Below are 17161 nucleotides of genomic sequence, written 5' to 3' on the forward strand. Positions count from 1 at the left end.
GCCCCACCTTAACTGATGACATTCCACCACAAAAAAAGTGTAAATGGCCAGTCCTTGCCTTAAGTGATGACATTACCTTGTGAAAGTCCTTTTCCTGGCTCATCCTGGCTCAAAAACACCCCCCCCCCCCACCGAGCACCTTGCGACCCCCACTCTGAGCGCCAGAGAACAACCCCCCTTTGACTGAAATTTTCCTTTACCTACCCAAATCCTATAAAACGGCCCCACCCTTATCTCCCTTCGCTGACTCTCTTTTCGGACTCAGCCCACCTGCACCCAGGTGAAATAAACAGCTTTATTGCTCACAAAAAAAATAATAATAATAAAATAATAATAATCACAAAAACACGTACAAATACATATCCAAACAATACAATTCAAACAGTGCAATTGCAAATGTGATGGGAAGATTGAGTGCGAGAAGAAAATGTGATGAGTATTATGACATAGATTATAAGGGGCTAAGATGTATAGGAATAAGTTAGAATTAACTAAGTTGAGCATTAAGGTGAGCATTCCAAAGTACAGTGATATGGTATGTCAGGATCATTTGTTCCATTTATTCATCTAGCAAGTTAGGTGCCCACAGTGTGCTAAGTATTCTTCCAGTCTCCATGGAAGATTCCAAAATGCAGAGCACAAACTCCTGCTGTCTACTGGGAATACTTTGTGGAATTTATTCTGATTCATCAGGAACAAGTGCACACAAACTCACAAATAATCTTACATATTTGAGATGATTTCAAGTGTGGAAAAGGACAATTATACCACTGAGTGGTTTTCCTCCATCCATTTATTAAGCAAATGATTGAGCCCTTAGTCAGGATATCGGTTTCATCCTCTTAAAGACCAGGCATACCCAACTGGAGCACAGACTGAAAATTTGAATATATGCCATACACACAGCCCCTTCTAAGGAAATCACACCAAGTAGATTAATGTGAGTGACATATCTGTGACATCCACAGTTCCACTCTGTTGCCCACCCCAAAATGCTTCAGATCAGGGATCAGAGCATGTGCTCATAGGCTCTAGGCTAAGATGGCATAAAACTGCCCAATTGTTTTATGTTTATAACATTAGTAATTTTAATAGCAATTGTAGTAGTAATATAGTAATAATTTGATGTCAAACTTATCCAATCAGATTCCCACTCTTAGTATGATGCTAGATTGGTCTTTTTTTAGAATAAAATTCAGAGACTGTTGACTATTCACAAAAATGGAAACTTTGTCTATAGTAAGGCCTCCTACAATGTTCTGGATGGGTAGGACTTTAAAAAAAAAAAAAGAGTTCTGCACACAAAGTAACAGGAATTTTGCAGTTGTGATCCAATAAAACATGTCTGTAAGTAGGACCTGAATGTAAATACAGTGAGTGAGGACTTCCCATGGGTAGGGCTGGCAGTTTTTGAGACGTCTAGTAACCTAGTTTACATTTTAGGTTGGTTCCTGTTCTCTGCCATAATCCCTGTAGTCATCCCTAAATTTTTAGTAAGAGTCTACTACATATACATAGCTGCCTTCCATCAGCGATGCTCTAAATGAAGAAAACTCCTGTCAATAAATGGGACAGAGTGGGGAGAGGCAGGGGGGACGTCCCAAGAGGCCTAAGTGTGAACTGGTTGATCAAGAAGCCAAAATTTATAACAAGAAACTATAGGAGATCATAGTCACCTGTGCCATGAATCCCCTTAAGTCTTCAAGAGGGCACTGGACTGCCCACTGTAGATAGGATAGGAGCTCCAAGCCACTTTATCTGGTGATGGAATTAAAAAGTGGCCTATAGAAGACCAAGGCATGACAGGCCATTGAGGTCAACTTCATGGGCACCCTGTGAAGTCCGATCCTGCTAACAGCAAAGCTGCATGTTTTCAGACAGTCGTGAAGAGGAGATACTGATGACTTGGTTTAGCAATAACACTTAAGCTGCCCCAGCAACCAAACAAGCAGTCAGAAATATAATGCTGCCTCTACTCTCCTTCTCGTCTTCTTGTTCCCAAATGTGTATGTTGTCAGATGGGTGCAGGTTGTTGTTCCACTTTTTATTTCTGGAAGAAAATGAAATAAATGAAATGCAGCCAGAAAGCTTTTCTGTAATTACCAAGAAACCAGTCAATTTTATAGACAATCCAACTGATAACATATGGTCCAACACTGTTTGTTTGCTGTTTTTTTGTGTTTTTGTTTGATTTTTTGGTTATTTTCGTTTTTGTCTTTTGAGTGTTTTTTGTTTGTTTGTTTTTGTGGGTTTTTTTGTTTGTTTGTTTTATTTTTTCTCTCTGAACCCAGCAGAGTTTGGAGTGATATCTTAATTTATTATTATGAAAGGGACAGCAACTGGTTTTTAATGGCTACAGAATGGTGACTTGCAACCCTGGCCCAGCTGCTGTCACTGCCGTGCCGTGAGCAGACTTGCAGCATCTTGTCTCAGGGACACATCAGTGCTCCTGCCTGCTGCCTCCCTCCCTCCCAGTGGACAGGCCACCACCTGCTGCTGGCACAGCGCCGGCCCTTCAGGGAACAAATGTTCTCTTACTGCTGGGCTATAGGACAGGACAGACGCTGGGTTTCAAGAGAACCAGGGAAAGTCACCCTCGGGCCGGCAGCCCCTACTCTTCCACCCATCTGCCTTCCCTGCCAAGCAGAGATCTCACTCATGGGGGCTGTAGGAGAGTAGGTGTTTTGACCAGACTGTGGTCAAGATTGGTCTGTCTCCTTTTCTACGCCAGTCTTGCTCAAGGCTATAGTGGGCATTTATTTATTCAGGCCATAAGTATTTATTGAGCCTCTGTTATGTGCCAGGCAATTTGCTAAGTGCTAGGAGTATAGACCTCATCCTCTGCCCTTGAGAAAGTCACTGTTTACTGGGGTGGACAAGACACACCAACCAATAAATTATGATACAACACTCGGAGTGTAATAACAGAGTGAAAAACAAAATGCACAGAGAAGGAGCATCCAAGTATCACCCAGGTATGAAACATGTGGGCTTTGGAGATTTTTAGTTAGCCTCTGTGGAAATCTCATCTTTGCCTCTTGCCACCTGTTTGACCTTGGACAATTTACTTAAGGTCTGTAAGTCCCACTGACCCATTATTAAAGGGCTATGTGAGATAACGCGATGAAGTACTTTAACACGGCACATAGGAAAGACTCAATATATGTGGGTGCCTACTAACAAGTGCAATTTGTATTCAGATGCCTCCCCGAGAGATGCAGAGTGTCAGCCATTGCACCCAGGCAGGGGTTCTAGAAGCCTAGAAAGGATGGAGAAATAAGGTCAGTTAGTGGGCATCAGAGCTTAGAGTCAAAGAAGGCACCAAACATCTGTGTCCAGGGGTAAAGCTGGAGTACAAGACCAAGTTAAAAAAAAAAAAATCTGCCTGGACTATCAGACAGGAAGGGCCAATTAGAGAAGAAGAAAATAAATCCAGGGTGATGACAGAAATCGGAGATATTGGGCAAAATTAATTCCAAAAAGAGAATACAAGCAGAGGTGAAAACTTGGAGAAACAGAGACTTGAGAAGACAAAAAATTCTTCTCAGAGGAGGCGGTGTTTGATCTCAGTCACAGAAGGGACTAGAAGCTTGCCAGGAAGGCAGTTTAGGAAAGGGCAATTTTTGAAGTGGGAACAGCATGAGCAAAGGCACAGGGATGTTCCAGGGAAGAGCAAGAGTGTCTTAGTGGCTGGAGTGTGTGGAGTAAAGAGGAAGGAGGGGAGGCTGGAACATGGCAGGAGCCAAGACATAGCGGACTCTGTGTGCCAGGCTAGGGGATCCAGTCTTATCCTGTAGGCCAGTGTGGCATATCAGAGTCACCTGTCAAGCTCTTACAAGGCACAAATGCTCAGGCTACACTGCCCAAGAGTCTGAGTTTAACTTGTCTAGGGTAAGGCCAGCCACGGGTAGTTTTTAAATCTCCCCAGGTGATTCTAATGTGCAGTCAAGGTTGCAAGCCACTGCTGTAGGCAATCAGACATCAATGAAGATTCTACTTATATGCCCAGAATGCTGTGAAGCTAAGAAAAGATACTCATTTAATTTCAGCAAACATTATTAAGACCCACTCATTGCCAAGCCCTGTGCTAAGCCTTGTAAATATGGAGATGAGAAGACAGGGTCCACTGCTCTCTGTTTAGCTCTTTAGAGTTTATGAATCACGTTCACCTTTACTGCCTAATCCTCCCTGGGAATGGAAAAGGAATGTGGTTGCAGTCCTTCAGGGGAAGCGTTATACATAATCAACTCAGTCATCATGGGGCCTACCCTGAGGTCTGGCGCTGGGCTGCAGCGGAGAAAATGAATTGAGCAATCTTTTATAGAAAAAAATCAATAGCATCAGACCAGGCAGCCACATCAACAGCTGGGGCTGGGGGGAGGAGAAAGGCAAAGTGGGAGGAAAAAGGGGGCTATCAGAGAAAACAAGGACACTTCAGTGTAAAGAAGAAATAGGGGTGTCAAGGAAGGAGGAAGGAAAAAGGGCCAAGTGGAGTGGGTTAGGGGACTGAGGTGGCAGTTTCTGAAAGAATTTGGAGAAAGCCATTAGATCCCTTGCATCTTAATCCCCCTTCACGTTATCTACTCAGATCTAGGAGGGGCTTTGGGAGATAGATGAGGCCTTAGAATGGGTGAGCACCTATAAAGGCCCCTCCACATGTGAGACAGGAAGTGCTATGACAAGAAGGTAGGCTGATGTGGAGGAGAAGGTAGAGGGAAATTAACACCTAGCAAGTTCCTGTCACTGTGCTAGGTGTGTCACATATATTAATGTAATGTAATCCTCACTAATAAATAAGCTTACAAACGAGAAAAACAGACATCCTAAAGGTCACTAGGCTACCCAGCTTATGTGTGACAGAGTTATTTATCCTTTTTTTAGGCTCACACAGAAACATATTGGGGAGTAGCTTTGTCAAAGAGGCACTCCAAAAATAGTTATTTTTCCAACCTCAGACCACGTGTAACACTAGTACAAGGCTCAGGGTGGGTTGGAAACTCACAGAGCATCTGTTGTGGATAGGAATGAACCCTGAACTGGGACCTAGCTCCAGATGAACCTTCATCCTTATCAGAACACAATCATTCAGGTTACTTGAGGCAGATGAGGGGGACGGAAAAATTCCACCATGCAACCACAAAGAACATTTTTTTGGGAATCCTCAGGCACAACCTCCTCTGAGGGGAGCCCCATGGAGGGACTGTGGCCTCCCCCACTGGAGTTGGGCAGGCCTGCAGGGTGGGAATGAGCTCACAACCACACACTGGCGTGAGAAACAGGCCTTGTGAGAAAGCCTTGCTGGGGAGCAGCAGGGACAATCGCTGGTCACTCTGTGCCATTAAACTGCAGGACTGGGTGTCTTGTGATTGCTTTAGACCTACACCCAACTCAGACAAGGTCAAGCAAAGGGGGAATTTATTGGAAGGGTACTGTGTTATCTCACACAGGTAGGAGAGTTTGCTGTGGTTTGAATGTTGTCCCCCATTCCCTTCAAATTCACAGTTGAAATCATAACCTCCAAGGGGATACTATTAGGGAGGTGAGGCTTTTGGGAGATGATTAGATCATGAGGGCCTTTACAAATGGGGTGAGCACCCTTAATAAAAGGTCTTGCCCCTTCCACCATGTGAAGACACAGAGAAAAGTTGCCATCTATGAACCAAGAAGAGGGCCCTCATCAGATGCTAAATCTGCCAGTACCTTGATCTTGGACTTCTCAGCCTCTAGAACTGTGAGAAATAAATTTCTGTGGTCTGTGAGCCTCCCAGTCTAAGATATTTCATTAGTTGACTGAACAGATTAAGATAACGTTGAACAACCAAATTTCAGGAAAGGATGGTTGTAGCTGGGCCTCAGAGCAATTGAAATCTGGGTCATGAATCATAAAGACTAGTCCTATCACTTTTCTACACTTCTCTGATGGTTTCCTTGGCCATCACTGCAGACTGTCTTCTGCTGCAAGGTGGCATACGTGGCTACCAACAACTCCTGAGCTTCATATTGCAGATTCGACCTCCAGAGGACGAAGTTTATTTCTTCTATTACAGCTTGAAAAATCCCAGAGAAGGCATCTATGAAGGATTCTGTTTGGTTTAGCTTGGGGTGGTGCCTATCTTGCACCAATCATTAGCACCTAGAGGAGCAAGGCTATGTTTAACAACATGGCAACTCCAACTATATCTATATGAATGGAGGAAGGAGGGAAGGTTCACAACATGTATTAACCCCATGCAAAAACAATGTGCAACACAGAGACATGAATAAGACATGGTCCTAGTCCTCAAGACGCTCAAAATAGCAATGTGGCAAATCTTCATGCCCGTTTCCTAACTGGACAAACAGTAGAGTATTATTTCCCAGCCCACATGTGGTTAGGAATGGTCATGTGACTGATGTGTGACCAATGGCATGTGTGAATCATTTCCAGACCTGTTCCATTTTAGTGTGCTTCTCTTCCATGTGCTTCTCCCTTTCCAGCTGAATGGAACAACTCCCAGGTAACATAGAAGAGCCATGTGTTTAAGATTGCAGAACCACAGATGGAAGGAGGCTGACTCTCTGAATCACCGCACAGAAGAGACTCACTAACCACAAGCATGCACACTAGGCTCTTATACTAGCAAGAAAAAGAATTTTATAGTGTTAAGCATTAAGATTTAGAGGCTTATTTACTACAGCTGCTAGGTCTGCCTTCCTTAATATAGTTAGTAAACATTGCATTAACTGGAATTAACTACTTTGAGTTCCAGCTCTATGACAAACTTGCTGAATGACTTGGAGAAAATTACTTTACTTCTCTGAGTCTCCCCATTAACTATACCTACATTGCAGGATTTTTCACTAATGAATAGAGATAATGCACGTGAATGAATGTGAATGCTAAATTATAATACTTCACAGTTTCAGGGTAGAATATTAGAAACTTGTCTCTGCCTTCCCATTTCTCAAGTATGTCAAGATATAATCTTAGTGACTTAGAAAGCTTTCAAGTATCTCATTGAAAGTCTCCTATTTAATAAATGAAGCAATGTAGGTTATAAAAATGTAATTTTTCTCATAGAACTCAATAAAGTTATTTTCACTTTGATTTTTTTAAATAAATGGCACTTAAATATTTTTTATATCCTGCATTAGCATTAGAAGAAAAATAGCTTGCTCACCACTGATATTATCAAGCTTCATTAACATCTTGAAGAAATCAAGGCTGAATTAGGGGAAATTTTACAACTTTGCCCTCAGTAATTGGCAGATAGCCTTGAACCTGCAATTTCTGACTCCAAGTTAACATGCCTCCCCATTCTCCATAGTTCTTCTCAGCCAGGGTACTCATAACTGCCACAGCCACTACATAGGTTCACATGAAGCTATGGGTACGGGCTCAGTCTCAGTTGATTCTTCTCTCTACCTTCACCAGAGGGCTTTGAGTGGAGATTCATGTACCCTGTTATATCAATAATTTCACACTGTGTTCCTCTCAACTCCCTAGGAGCCATTTGTGTTTGAGTTGTTTGTTTATTTGTTTGATTGATTTGGATTTTTGGTTTTTGGTTTGTTTTTGTTTGTTTTTGAGATGGGGGTCTCACTGTGTCACCCAGACTGGAGTGCAGTGGTGTGATCTCTGCTCACTGCAACCCCCCCTCCCAGGCTCAAGTCATCCTCCCACCTCAGCCTCCCAAGTAGGTGAAACCACAGGCACGTGCCACCACGCCCAGATAATTTTTTTGTATTTTTGGTAGAGACAGGGTTTCACCATGTTGCCCAGGCTAGTATTGAACTCCTGAGCTCAGATGATCTACCCGTCTTGGCCTCCCAAAGTGCTGGGATTACAGGTGTGAGCTAACACACCCAGCCTGTGTTTGCGTTTTGAGTTTCACCATTAGTTTAACTAGAGTAGCACTGACTTTATCTACTTTACATATTGAACTCCTGGATAAGATTTCTTTGAACACAAAGTTTCCTAATTAAAAAGATTTTTTTGAAAGGCAATGAACCAGAAAACTGAACTTCGAGGTCACAGTGTGATGGCAAAGGAGACAAGAAATTCATTTTCTAATTCCAAGTCTGATACTAACTCATATGACTTTAAGCAAATATTTCTCTTTAAAACTTCAGTTTCCTTTCTGTAAAATGGAAAGTTAAACAACAGGAGAGCTTATATCCACAGGGCAAGGCAGCCTAGGGGTATGTTATGTATTCGGCATTGGAGGTGGAGGCAGGGGAGGTGGGAGGTGACTAACTATGAGAGGAAGAGTAAAACCCCAGATGAAGAGGTTTTAACTTTATTGAAAGTACCCATTGAGCTACAGCTATGTGCCAAGTATTCTACAAAGCATTTGAGAATAAAACATGGAACCAAACAGACAGCATGTATACAGTACCGGATCTGACAGTGAGGGGTGTCAATCACAAGAACCAGAGGCTGTCGGTCAGAAAGAGGATAGCACCAGGAGAAGAACAAAAGGTTCTTTGTTTGAAGTTTTTTTTCTTTTCCCAAAAAAAATTCAATCATGGTCTCTATTACAGAATCCTGACTCCCTCTCCCACTCTTTCAGCCAAGTCTTCTGAATCAGTTCCCTTCATTATTCATTACTTATTCATTTGTCATTTATATAACATATATTTAGTGAATTCCTCCTACATCCAGCATCCTGTACCAGGCACTGAGGATCGGAGATGGGTTAAATTTGACACCAGCCCTCAGGATGCTCATGATCTATCATGAAGACTTGTAAAACACTTGCAATGCAAGGAGGGACACAGGAGTGAGGGTGGAGGAATCACCAGTGGTCCTTCTCCATTCCTTAGGGGATGTCAGATTCCTTTTCCCCTCCCCTACTTCTCTGCACCTCACCTATGCCTTTTGGATGCACTCCCTTTGCTGAATCAACAAGATTAGGCACAGACATCTGCAGTGAGGAAATAATAAGGGCACCAGAAGGTCACTGCAAATAGAAGGCAGTTATGTTGTTTCATGATTTAAAGTACTGAATGGTACATTTATTTCCATTAACTGCAATGAGATGGTGTTCATGTGGGTGATAACGGTAGGATTTTCACGACATCATTTTAGCCTATCTGGTTATACAAATTTCTAGGTTTCCTAAGTATCGAATCTTCCTGAAACATTGAAGAATAAAGGATATTCTGTACTTTATCTTCCTTTGCTGTCCTCCACCTGATCTTTTCTTAGTTATAGACAAAGTCGTCCTTATTTTGAAGAAATATTTGCTGAGCCCTAGTGAATTCCAGCCGCTGTGTATTTTACAGACACATAAATGAAAAAAGAAATGGTCCCTGATCTCAAAGACCTAACAGCCTCATAAGAAAAACAGCAAAGATGATTAAGTTCAACGTGATCAGTGCTATATTAGAAGCAAGAGTAGTGACAATGAGAATTCCAAGACAGGACCATACCACCAGATGGGAGGTTCTATAAAAGCTTGCTAGGAAAGAAAGCTTATCTGAGTCAGGAGTAAAGATTCATGGCTAGTCAAGTAAATGGAGGTTGGAAAGGTGTCCAGGCAGACGGGAGTTTGGGCAGTTTTTCCTCCTGAAGATACTGCCCCAATGAACTATCCAAATTAGATGTGCTAATAATGTTCAGGAATTCAACATGCCACATGGACTTGTGAGTCAGAGAGATTTTATGCTCCTTTTTTGGTCTGAGTCTTCACCTACTCAGGCATGATTGTAAAGTTGAAATGGGAAAATAAAGTGGATGATGTGCTCCCTACAGTCTCTGGCATCAGTCTGTTCTCATAAATGATGCTGGGGGTAAGGGGAGGATGCACAAGGGCAGGTGAAGTGTGTGGATGGGAGAGGAAAGCCTTGGGCATATCTTCGTAGGACTTACCTTACCTAATATAATGAAGTATCTATCTCCCATTTGTTCTCCCAGATCCATTCTCAACCCCTCATCACCAGCTCTGTGTCCTTGGAGCCTGACCTGTTTGAACTTTACCAAAGGGCTCCCTCTCTGATTTCCAGTTGAGTCAAGCAATGGAGGGCACTGTAGGAGACCAGAGAGAAGGAAAGTGAGGTCAACCTTGCTCGTTTGCATTCATCTCAGGCTGCTGCATCCTTGGCATAAGGGCGCATCTCCTGCCAGATGGTCTTCTCCATAACATGTTCTGTCTCTAGATTCTGTTAACTGTTCCCTCCCATTGTGTCTTACATACAAGGTTAAAAATAGTGAGCTGTTGTTGGCCCAAGGGCATTGCACTATCCTTGAGGTTTCCATACAACATCGCTATACCTTTATAAATGAATCCTTCAATTTTTCTTTAATCGCCCAGTTTGAGTCTGCACTGCTTCTGGAATTTTAACAGACGCATATTCTGTAAGCCCTGCAAAGAGATTCCAAATAAATCTATGGACACTGGAATTATTAAAGGGGTGAATGAATGTATTTCCTCTAGGCTGGCATTTACATTGTTAGGAGCATACTGAGAAGTTAAACCAGCTGAGGAGGAGGCTCTCCTTCCTATGTCCTCTTCCCATTAAGCTGAGCAAATTGAGAACAGTGCCCAAATTTTATTTATCTTTCAATCTGTACCCTCAACATCTAGCTCAAAAACTGGGATACAGAATATGTGTTCAATATGTGTGTGTTGACTGGGTTTCCACTCATTGAGCTACAGCTACTTGCCAAGCATTGTGCAAAGCATTTGAGAATATAACATGGAACCAGATAGGATGTGTATAGTACAGTGAGGGGTGTCAATCACAAAAAGAACAAGAGGCTGTCAGTCAGAAAGGGGATAGCACCAGGAGAAGAACAAAAGGTTCTTTGTTTGAAGTTTTTCTTTTTTTCTCAAAACTCAATCATGGTCTTCTTTACAGAGTCCTAACTCCCTCTCCCACCCTTTCAGCCAAGTCTTCTGAATTGGTGGTAGAGGAAGAATCAAGTCATTCCCTTACTTATTCATTCACTCATTCATTTGTCATTTATATAGCATATACTTACTGAACTCCTCCTACATCCAGCATCTTGTACGAGGCACTGAGGATAGGAGATGAGTTAAATTTGATACCAGCCCTCAGGATGCTCATGGTCTATCGGGAAGACTTGTAAAGCACTTGCAATGCAAGGAGGGACACAGGAGTGAGGATGGAGGAATCACCAGTGGTCCTTCTTCATTCCTCAGCAGACATCAGATTGAATGGGTTTCCAATTCAGTATACTGGAAAAGATGAGGGAAATATAAATTTAAAGGCACATCTGTATTTGCTGCCCTCTCCACACTCACACACATGCATACACACTAACACCATAATTATGACTTTTTATAAAACATTCCAAAATTCATTTACTCGGTCATTCCAATCTTGATTAAAATAACATACCTCTGGCAGTCCACAGGAAGAAATTCGTCTTCACCTTGTGGGATCAGGACCCAAAACTACCCAGTACTGGAGATGGGATGGAAACCCTGTTATTAAATCAAGGGCCTCAGTGCCAGATGGAAGCTTGGAGGCCTTGCGCATGGCTCAGTCCTGAAAGCTACTGGCTGCTCTTCTGGACACTGTCAAGGGCAGGAGATCCTCTTCCTTGGGCTGCAGAGCCCTCTATGGTTGTTCAGCCCTCACTGATGGGATGGGCTCCCTCGAGCTAATTCAAAATCTGCCTCCCTGTAACTTCTCTCTCTAAGAAGCAAACATTCTCTTGACTGATACTGCAGGGCCCCAAGATAACTGCTTTGAACAAACTTCCTGACTTTAAATATTGGTAGAGTAAGCCATGGCCTAAGAGGTGTGATTTGGAGAGGACCAGGAGGATCGTGTGTCTGAGAGGACCTTCTCTGTGCCTCAATCCCATCTCCCACCACCTGTGAAGACTTCAGTTTTAATCACAGCTAAGGGTGCAGACTTGCACTTAGGGAGGCCCCTTAGAAACAGACATAGCTCCTTGTAAATTTCTCTAAGGGAAGAACTGTGTCTTCCATGCGTTTTATTTTATGACCAGACATTGGGAGTAAAGAGCTGAGAGACTAGAAGAGTGTCAGATGAGGCAGAACCTCACAGAAGGAGGAGGTCCTCCCATGGCCACCATGAAAAAAGAAGGTATCTGGAAATAAGGAACCGCATGTGCAGAAGCCCAGAGGAGGGGAAAGACTCCAGCTTATTCAGGTGCCACAATTGTAGGTGAGATTGTGAAGGGCCTGCAGGAAGAGGTAAGCCATGGGCTGGAGGAAGCAGAGCCAACTCTGCCACTGCCTTGGTGCTATGACCTTGGGCAAGTCACTTTACCACTCTCTGAAATGAGAAAGATGGGAGGAGCTATCTCGTTTCTAAAGGCCTTCCTGTTCCGTAAATCAACCATTCTAAAAATGCCTCACATTTCTGCAGCTCTTCACAGCTCATAAAGTACATTACCTCATTTCATTCTGCAGCACTGAAGGCAAACTTGGCGGAATTCAGAGTTGACCTTACTCTCTTCTGATGACTTTTCAACACAAATGCAAAACTCAGGGCATCCCCATGTTTTTGCCTCTGAACCAACCCTTCAAGTAACCTAGCACCCCCTTTTCTCAGTACACACAGACACACACACACAAACAACACACACACAGACACACACACGCATACACACACACAACACACAACACACACAGACACACACATACACACACACAGAGTTTCTTTAGGACAAAATAATTTGTTTTTAAAAGAGTTCTTATATTTAAATTTCAAAAAGTGTCCTGCTGCCCTTCCCCCACCCCAACCCTAATTAAAATGTTAAAACAGTCAAGGTCACTTCCAGTGCCTGGAGGGTAGGCAAGTCAAACCCCTTCCCTGGAAGCCCTGAGTGGTTTGGGAATTCAATAACATTCCTTACCACAGAGTCTAAATCCTGGGTATTAAGAAAGGGATTTCTAATAGGGATAGATGAGGAGAATGGGATCAGGGAGCACTTAGCTTCCTCAATCTAGAGTTTAAGATTGTATAATTAATCCGAATGGGACTTAATAAGTGAGACTATATCATCATGGGAGATGCTGGAAAGTTACTATTAGTGTATATCTGATGCTGCCCAACAGAGAGATCTAGAACAAGTTAACTAACTTCTCTGGGTCTGTTTTCTTATCTATAAAATTAGGGACTCGATTAAACAACCAATGAAATACCTTTCCATTTATTATTTCTTCATTTATTCAGTGCACATTAACTAATAATCTACCTTGTAACAGACATTGTGAAAGGCACTGATACGGAACAAAAAAAAGTTAATTAAAATTAACTGTGTGTGTGGGGGGTGTGCATATGCACATGTATGTGTGCATGAGCACACTTCAGACAGAGACCACTCCATGCCCTCAGAGCTCACATTTTGGTTAGCAAGCTAGATGCTGCGAAGAAATAAAGGCAGTAAAAAGTCCTTTTGTGCAATGATAATCACCGATACAAAGAAAGCACAAAGCAAAGAATGCTTCCTGGTGAAAGAATCAGGGAATCTTTAGAGACTGAGTGATGCTTAAGCTGGATCTAAAGGTGAATAAGGCAGAGGGAGGCATTCCATCAACAGGAAGGAGAGCAAATGAAGATAGGCTTAGGGAAAAAGAATGAATTTGTAATGCTTAGAAGGCAGAGTGATGAGAAAGGGTAGAGGTAGCAAGAGATGCAAGCAGGAGCCAGACCATGAAGAGCCAAGTCAGCCCGGCTAACATGACGAAGAATCACTCAATGTTGTAAACAAGGGAGCCACATGATCAGCTCTACGTTCAGTAAATGTCACTCTGGTTGCCATAGGGAGTATAGACTGGAGCAGGGAAAAACAGGGGACAGGACCTCACTAAGGAAATGAAAATCACCGCATTATACTAGGGGAGATAGAGGCTGAACTAAGGCAGCATCCTTAGTTGCCTGGAGATGTAGAAGAGGAGGAATGTGTAAATTTAGTAGCTTTTCAGGAACTGCTACGTGTGATTTATTTATTCAGCAACCATTTACATGTTTTTTCACTATGTGCCAGGCACTGTTCTAAGCACTTAGAAATATTAACTCATTTAATCACCACACTACACCTATGAAGTTGGAACTTCTATAATCCCCATATGATGGATGAGATAAATGACACACAGAGAGGTTAAGTGCCATAGCCAGTGAACACGTAGTCTCCACCTCGGGTCTATGCTATTAACCACTAACACTATGCAGCCAAGAGTGAGTCCCAAATTTCTTGCAGAGTTGCCTGTTGTATAGATGGACATGTCATTTACTTCTTGAAAGGAAAGAGTCAAGTTTCTCTGGGAGCTGTAAATCAAGGCACCTGTGACATCACGGTGGAAAAGCCCAGCAGGAATTGGTCAATTGAGTATGGAGCAGAGGAAATAGTTTTGGGCTGGAGATCTCGATTTGGAAGTCATCAGTGTACAGATAGCAATTGTCACCAAGGGGGTGCCTAGACTGCCCACCGCTGTCCCTGGTGTAGTCCCTGTGAAATGGCAGGATGGTATTCTTCATGTTTCACCCCTGGTTCTGATTGCGTGTCAGGAGCTGCTCCTAGGGTATGTGTGTCGTTGTGTTAGTTGTGAACTAGCTCTTGTCAAAGAATGTGGCTATTTCCATTCAGTCACCATGTTTGAAATATTATAGAAATACTTTGAAATACACAAAAATAATAAGCAATTGAGCTGCTGACAGGAAATAAGACTTTGATAGAGAAACTATAGAAAGGAACTAAGGCAGATAAAACCTCTACCAAGCCTTGATTTCATACAGTCCTGCTTAGTAATCCTACTTTTTAATATTTTAGAACCTAAAGGTAATAATTGGTACAAAACATTGGAACTATAATTTGGTCATGCTGGTTCTGTATTTACATTTCTTTCATTAAAAATTTAGTCAAAATGAATAATTGAAGAAAGAGAGGAGCTTAAAAACTTTTGCAACTATGAGTTAAAGATTGGAAACTGGTCTACTGAATAATGACTACAACCATTTAAAAACTATGGTGTTTTGTTTTATTTTTGGAGCTCAAAAACATCTGACAGGATTTCATGGAAAGCAAAGATAAGGCTCACTGGCTGCAGGCAAGCCACCTCATTCACATGCAGCTCAGTTACTCTTTGGTCAAAACCAATAAACTTGTTAAGTTTTTATTATGCGCTAGGCATTGGGCTGTATGCGTTCTATCCATTGACTCATTTAAATCTCACAACTGCCAAGCAAGGGCAAAATTATTGCCTTCATTTTAAGAATGAGAAAGCCACAGTTCAGAGAGGGGAATTCACCTGCTTAAACTCATTCAGTGAATAAATGACAAAACTGAGAACCCCACCACTGTACCAAGTCCACACTCAGTTTGGGCAGTAATCAAAGTATCCAGAACTCCAGAGCCCAGCCGTCTCGTTAATGCCAATACTATTTCCCTTGCTCTCTGGAAGGCCTCCCAAGTGTTCTTCCACTGCTCAATTTTATCCACCCTTCTTGACAACATCTCAAGGTCTCACCTCCCCACCACCTCCAGCCCAGACTGACATCATTTTTTGCCCTTTCCTGGCTTGGCTGCACCACCCACACTGGCCATTTGAGGCTGTGGACTTCCTATGGGTAAGTGCTGCCTTCTTTGCAACATTGTAAGCCTTTTTCAATCTACTCTTATAAACCCCTTGAAATGTAGGTCTCACTCAAGTTATTTAATAAATATTGCCAAATTAACTGAAAAGAGATTGCTGAGAGTCTCTGATGGAGCCCGCCATACACAGCACCCATCTTGTTGTCTTGAGTCCTGAACAAATTGGGAAATAAGCAAAAGAGAAGCAGATAAAGGTCAAAAAAATCAACTTTAGTGCCTGTACTGATAGATTGGAGGAGGACACCAGCATGAGAAAATGCAAACACCAAAATCAAGAATTTAGGCTCAGTTATAGCCGGGCGGGAGTGAGGGGCCTGGTCAGATAGCACACACAGCATGACTTAACAGAGTGGAAATTAGCTGCAGGAGAGTGGAAAAAAAAAAACCAGATCATCCCCAGTTATTCTTGCCTCATTTTTTCATCAAGTCTTGCCACCTCTCCTGGGACACAGCAATTCCATATGAAAGGGGACTAAGATTGTGCATAGGGTAAGGTAAAGGGGAAAAGTGGGCCCTTCTAGAACAAAGGGTTGGGTAGTTCACCAATTTTTCATTCTATTCTACATTTATTGAGTGTATATGAATGAAAAATAACAGTATCCTCTATAAAACTTCTGAGAGTACCTGAAAAATATTAAAGGCTCAATCATTATAATCATAATTCTAATTGTAACAAAAATATACTGAGCACTTACTATACACTAGGAATTAGACTGTTTTGATTCCTTATAACTTCCATATTTGACACTATTAGTACTCCCATTACACAGATAAGAATAACCAAAATTAAATAACATTTCCAAGGTCTCACATGAACTAAACGGCACAATCAAAACTCAAATTCAATTTTTCTACCTCTATAAGCTCTTAGTGATGACAGCACATAAGTAGCCATTCCCATTTTTGCCTACAAGATAAATAATTCCAAGTCATATAGCATTTACTTATAATGCTCATGTATATAGCACATTGACTCTTGTAAAATATGGTTCACAAAAGCTGTTAACCTTTGATTCTTAACTTCTACTAAAGTGATGATCAATGTCAACAGCAAACATACATGCATGTGGAATGGTGGCTGTCATTACATCATGGTAAGTGGTATGTACTTGGAGTCCAAAAACCCAGGCTTGAAAGGCAGTTCAGACATTCACTGGCCATGACAGGCTATTTTGAAGAAATTACTTAACATCTCATATCTATTTTTTAGTGGGATAATAAAACTTAGCCCATGATACTGTCATGAGGACTAAATTGAATGGTCTATTTAAAGTGCATAGCACAAATTCTGGCACATAGTAAATGTGTTAGAAAGTATTACTAAGAGGAAGGCAAAGGGCAAGAGAGAATGGAGAAGAGGAAGGACCATCCAATCTCTACCTTGGCAGTGTTTTCACTGGCTAAGAACTGAGTGAAGAAAAGGGAGAGGAAGGAGGAAGGAAGTAGAAGCTACAGCAAGAAGGCATATATGTAAGCTGTTTATGCGAGCACTGACGGCATTGCAATAGCAGGAACCACTGTATCTCCTGTGATTAGATGAGTATGTACTCAGAGCAGAACTCCAGAATTGCATGTGAGACATGT

At 42.1% G+C, this 17161-nt stretch overlaps 1 long non-coding RNA gene across 3 annotated transcripts in view; it reads right to left on the reverse strand.

Moving 5' to 3' along the window:
• Nucleotides 1-775: 775 nt before the first annotated feature.
• LOC115835153 overlaps nt 776-17161 on the reverse strand; it is a 201766-nt gene continuing 185380 nt past the window's right edge. For 2 of the 3 annotated variants that reach the window (XR_004030097.1, XR_004030099.1), the window contains 3 exons: nt 10967-11183; nt 9854-10009; nt 776-2050 (listed from right to left, as the gene is read on the reverse strand). This is a non-coding gene — a long non-coding RNA (uncharacterized LOC115835153). The remainder of the gene's footprint in view (nt 2051-9853; nt 10010-10966; nt 11184-17161) is intronic. The other variant, XR_004030098.1, reaches the window with a different exon arrangement.

Source organism: Nomascus leucogenys, chromosome 5, assembly GCF_006542625.1.
Source record: "Nomascus leucogenys isolate Asia chromosome 5, Asia_NLE_v1, whole genome shotgun sequence".
Taxonomy (NCBI): Eukaryota; Metazoa; Chordata; class Mammalia; order Primates; family Hylobatidae; genus Nomascus; species Nomascus leucogenys.